Source organism: Triturus cristatus, chromosome 1_1 (genome assembly GCF_964204655.1).
Source record: "Triturus cristatus chromosome 1_1, aTriCri1.1, whole genome shotgun sequence".
NCBI classification, from domain to species: domain Eukaryota; kingdom Metazoa; phylum Chordata; class Amphibia; order Caudata; family Salamandridae; genus Triturus; species Triturus cristatus.
Window position 1 is genome coordinate 867868040 of NC_140579.1, and position 6000 is coordinate 867874039.

Below are 6000 nucleotides of genomic sequence, written 5' to 3' on the forward strand. Positions count from 1 at the left end.
TGGAATGGGGTACCGACCACAGGGAATGGCTGGAGTGGAGCCTTCTGCTTCCTTCCACTCTTTCCACTTGCCTGGCAAGTCTGACAGGTCCTGCAGTGAGTGTCTGAACTCCTGCGCATTTGAGGCCAATAAAAGTGGGTGACAAGCCTCTCAAAGGTCTTGTCCTGCCCCAAATGCCCTGCCAATGGCACATCGTGAGCCAGCCCCAGTAGGAAGGCTCTGAATTCCTGGGGTACCACCAGCGCACGGGCTGACCCAGGCTCAGCAACCTTAGGCTCTGTATACAGGAGGTCGTTCTCCCAGTAAATGAAATGTGACCCAGACTGATCACCTGCGGCCTGGTCTGCAGCCTGCTGCCGAATACCCACAAGAGAAGGGCACTCCTTCTGTGCCTTACAAAAATCCTCCCTGGAGGGACCTCCTTCCTGCTGCCAATGGGTCAGCTCAGGCAGGTCTCCCAGTTCAGCTATCTGCTCCCTGGTAGGCTCCAGGGCATCCCCCTCAAGGTCTGCTTCCTCCTGGGCCGTGGGAACTTCAGGGGCCGGTTTCCAGCGCCCCCTGCTCCTTCTCTTTAAGGCCGGTCACTGGGCCTCCCTCTCAGGCTCCAGGACCTCTTGAGCACCTTTACTTGCTGCCATGGATCGTGTGGTGACACACGCCCAATCCGGCATACCCAACATCTCCAGGTGAGCACTCCGCTCCACCTTAGCCCTAGGCGACCTCTCCAAATCGTTCCCTAACAGACAGTCTACAGGCATGGCGGGCCTCACAGCTACCTGAAGAGTACCAGAGACCCCCCCCCACTCAAAGGGAACCTGAGCCACTGGGCAGTGGCTCTCTGTGTTGTCAGCGGCAACAACTGGATAGAATGGTCCTGGGACAACCTGCTCTTGAGACTCCAGGTGACACTTGACAGCTGTCACACTGGCTCCTGTGTCTCTCAAAGCTTCCACTCTACGGCCATTTATGGTCAGCCACTGCCTGTAATTCTTAGTGTTCTCAGGCAGCTGGGTTTGGGGGACCACTTCACAATCTCCTAATGAGACAAGGGACATCTCTGTGGGACCCCACCCACCTTGGACACCCATCTCCTCCCCCAAGGCTACACTAGCCACCTGCCGGGGAGTAGCACCAGTGGGTGCTGGTTTACCAAACAAAGGACATTTTATGTCAGAGGCATAATGCCCCATGTTACCACACTTGTAACATTTGACGGGCCCCTTCTGAACAGGAGGACCTGTCGGGGCCCCGGACGGTTTCTGGGGAGGGGGAGGCTGAGAACCTTTCCCTTAGTTCCCTTGGGGATTACTTTGGGGCCTTTTTGGGAACTTCCTCTGGTTACCCTTGTCCCCCCCACTCTTCTGCTGGGGACCCTGCCCACCTTTGGCGGAATCTCCCACGTGACCCTTGTGGACCCTGGTACTGACCCAGCGGTCCGCCTCCTCAGCAAGCTTCCTAGGGTTAGTCAGCCTACTATCAATCAGGTATTGGCGTAGCTCAGGAAAACAATTACTGGACAAGTGCTCCCATGCCATTAAATCAAGAAGCCCATGAAAATCATTAACTTTGCTACCCTTCACCCAACCATCCAGTGCTCTGCAAAAAAAAGTCACATACTCAACATACGTACTGTTTTGGATCTTGGTGCAACCCCTGAACCTTTGCCTATACAACTCAGGGGTCAACCCATACCTAGACATCAAAGCAGCCTTCATATGGGGATAGCAATTATGATCATCTGAGGGTAAATCTAGCAGTGTATCCCGCCCCTCACTAAGGAACCGTCCCCACAACCCCGCTCCCCAATCTTTCTCAGGGACCCGGTGGGAAGACAAGGCTACCTCATAGGCCTTGAACCGCTGCACTATGTCATCATTTTTTAATAATTCCTTAACCACATCATTGGGTATGTACACTCTCGCTTCTGCCTGCACTGACGGTGTGCTGCCTCCAGAGGGAGAAGACTCTAAACTTTTAGCTTTCAGATCTAATTCCCTCAATTTCATTTCATGCTCCATTTGGATTCTTCTCTCTTCCAGAGCCAGCTTTTTACTCTCCAGCTCCAGTTGCCCATTCAATTTTAGTTTTGCCATCTCCATTTCATGAGCTCTGGTTTCCTTCCTGTCGGCCAACTCCTCTGGCGACAGGCCTCTCCCAAAACTCTGGACACTTTCTGCTGGCTCAACAATTACCACATCTCCTGGGGCCCTTGACTCAATCCAGGCCCTCAGCGCCTTGAGTAAATCGGTCTTGAGCTTACATCCAACAGTGGGGACTTTGAATCGCCTGCAGAAGCCTCTCAGCTGGTTCTTGGTGTAGGTCTCTAGTCTCTCTTCTTCCCATTCAATACCTTCAATGTCAGAGACTACAGATTCTGCTCTCTCCACCACGGCTGAACCAGGCATGATTTCCTTAACAACTGGCGATTTCCAGCAAAACAAAAAGTAAAAAGTATGTGGATGGCTACGTTATGGGTCTGAACTCACTATGTGGTGTTTCACAAAAAATTGCTGTACATAAATCACAAATGCAAATTCAGAATCCTCACCGCTGACCACCAATGTTAGAATCCAGATTCTCTAGTTGGCACCAGTGGGTACTAATGCCAAGCAGGGAACCTTTCTTCCAGTCAGGGTAAGGGGTTACACTCCTTTAATAACCCCTGCTCACCCTCTAGGTAGCTTGGCGCGAGCAGACAAGGCGTTATCGCAGGCGTAATGGTTAAGCAGTTGTGATCACATACATCAATTCAATGTTACCCCCACAAATGGACTCCACACGGGATGTATCACAAATAGACTTCTTTATATAAGCAGACTTAATCACAAGACCCAAATAACGTGTAAAACGGGCCCACAATACTATTAGTCAAAAGAGTTCTTAGTTCAGCGTATGGTTACACGGTCCGTGCACTTCGTTCCCGGTTCGGATGGGGGAACGGGTCTCACTTGCTCAGCGGCGCTCCAAGGGGGAGCATGCACCTCGAGGTGCGATCGGGCACAGTACCTTATTCTTTGGAAGTCGGCGCGAAGGTAGCGCAGCTTTCAGTGCGGGGATGCGAGGTTGTCCAGGCGATGCGTACTACGGTACTCGGCGACCTTGGGTTTGCAGGCTCAGAAGACGGGCATCCGGGGGCACTCTTCAGCTGGGGCGGCGTTCGCACCGTGCCGGTGGTGGGTCGCTGGAAGATCACGCTGCGGGGCACAAACACTTGTACGCTCCTCACCGGGGAGACGCACAGAATCGCCACACGCGCCGCAGCTTTCCCCAAAGCAGAGGGAAGGCGCGTACGCAGGCAAATGTGGTTTGTAGGGGGCAAAGCAAGTACGGTCACAGGCCTTCCTTCACGGTGCGAGTTGCGACTCGTAGGGGCCAATAGTCATGATGCTCAGGCGGGGTGAGACCCTCCTTTGCGGTGCAAGCTACGGCTCGTAGAGGGGCCACAATCACGTTGTTTGGGCCGGACCGTGGGTGCAAGCTTCAGGAAAAGTGCGCTTCGGTTCAGAAGCGCCGGCAGCAGTTCTCTTCCAGAGGGCAGGGAAAACGGTCCGTTTTCCTGCTCTCCCACTCGGCGGTGAAGTCCACTGGTCCTGGGACTTCGTTCAGGGGGCAAGCTCCGCACAAGCCCTTGGAGATCTTAAACAGCATAAGTTGAAGCAAAGTTTATCAGCAGTCTTTCTCCTCTCCTTCAGCAGCAGGGCAACCACTGTAGGCCAATCCCCCAGGTCAGGGACAGTACTCCTCCTACAGTTCCTTGGTTCCTTCTCCTCAGGCAGAGGTTCGTCTTGTAGCAGGATCTAATTTCTTAGGAGCAGGGCTTCTTCATTTATACCATAATTATTTTGTTCTCTCAGGCCGGGGGGCCCTTGCCTAGCTCATTCCAGTTCTGGAGCACTTTGTTTACGCGATGCAGGTTCTTTCATTCAAGGTGCAGGGCAGAGTCCTCAAACGCTCCACAGGGGGCGGAGCCGGCATCGTGGGGGCAGAGCACAGCCCTATTCAAAGCTCAGGGGCACTCCTCCCACCCATCTACCTGGCGATCGTCCTATTCTTTACTGGCCTACCTGGCCCGGCCCATCTGGGTGCTTCCTGTCCTGTCACTCACGCAGCCAGACAGCAGATACACATCGCGCAGAGGCGGCTGAAATGGTTTAGGCAAGCAAAGGCCAGCTTTTTAAAAGCGGCATTTGCAAACGCGGAATATTAAAATAAACCTCACGAGACGGTGTACATTATTATTCTGAGTTCAGGCATACTAAACTCGATCTCCTACCATGTTCCCTGGGCCTGTTAGGATCATAGGATGTAACGATCTCAACAGCCCATTCTGGCCTAGGAGGGCAGGGTAGCCTTGCATAGTGAACAATGAATATGGCGGTAATTCACTATGAGGACAGGCCGTTAAATCAAGGCTTGTCCTACCTTAGACTTACAACGCACCCTGCCCTTGGGCCTACCATAGGGGTGACTGATATGAAGTTAAGGGAAGGTTTAAGGACTGGCAAGTGGGGGCACTTGCGCAGTCAGCGCGACAGTCCCAGACTGCACGCGGGTTCTGCAGTGGCAGACCCTAGACACATCTTACTAGGCCGCTTCTGTCGGTGGCACAACCAGTGCTGCAAGCCCACCAGCGGTATTTGTATTGACACGCCCTGGCACTCCTAGTGCATTTTACTGGGGTCTGATAGTAAACCAAATAAGCCAATCATGGATTTCAATCAACATATACAATTTACCTAGGGAGTACTTGCACTGTGGCACTGGTTGGCAGTGGCACAGTGCCCTGAGCGGCCAACACCATAAAAACACATGAGGCACAGCGACAAAAAGAGGAAGGGAGACTCACGCCAAGGTGCCAGGTCTAACAAGCGCGTATTCCTGGGGTGGTGTTTCAGGGTTTAGGGCAGTGCAGTGGAGTTCGGGCAGTGTAGGGGGTCGTGCTGGGGCTGGTGTTTTAGGGTTTAGGGCAGTGAAGTGGTGTTCGGGTAATGTAGGGGGTCATGCTGGGGTGGTATTTTAGGGTTTAGGGCAGTGCAGTGGTGTTTGGCCCATGTAGGGGGTCATGCTGAGGCTGGTGTTTTAGGGTTTAGGGTAGTGCAGTGGTGTTCGGGCAGTGTAGGGGGTTGTGCTGGGGCTGGTGTTTTAGGGTTGAGGGCAGAGCAGTGGTGTTCGGGCAGTGTAGGGCGTCGTGCTGGGGTGGTGTTTCAGGGTTCAGGGAAGCGCAGTGGTGTTTGAGCAGTGTACAGCATTGTGCTGGGGGTGGTGTTTTAGGGTTTAGGGCAGTGCAGTGGTGTTCGGGCTGTGTAGAGGGTTGTGCAGGGGGTGGTGTTTCAGGGTTTAGGGCAGTGCAGTAGTGTTCGGGCAGTGTAGGGGTTGTGCTTGGGCTGGTGTTCAGGGTTTAGGGCAGTGCAGAAGTGTTCTGGTAGTGTAGGGGATCGTACTGGGGTGGTGTTTTACGGTTTAGGGCAGTGAAGTGTTGTTTGGGCAGTGTAGGGGCTCATGCTGGGGTGGTATTTTAGGGTTTAGGGTAGTGCAGTGGTGTTCGGACACTGTAGGGGGTCGTTTTGGGAATGGTGTTTCTGGGAGTAGGGCAGTGCAGTGGTGTTCGGGCAGTGTAGGGGGTCATGCTAGGACTGGTGTTTCAGAGTTTAGGGCAGTGCAGTGGTGTTCGGGCTGTGTAGGTGGTCGTGCTGGGGCTGATGTTTCAGGGTTTAGGGCAGTGATGTTCGGGCAGTATAGGGTTCTTGCTGGGGGTGGTGTTTCAGGGTTTAGGGCAGTGGTGTTCGGGCAGTTTAGAGGGTCTTGCTGGGGGTGGTGTTTCAGGGATTAGGGCAGTGCAGTAGTGTTAGGGCAGTCTAGGGGGTCTTGCTGGGGGTGGGGTTTTGGGCAGTGCAGTGGGGTTCGGGCAGTGTAGGGGGTCGTGTTGGCGCTGGTGTTTCAGAGTTTAGGGCAGTGCAGTGGTGTTCGGGCACTGTAGGGGTCATGCTGGGGCTGGTGTTT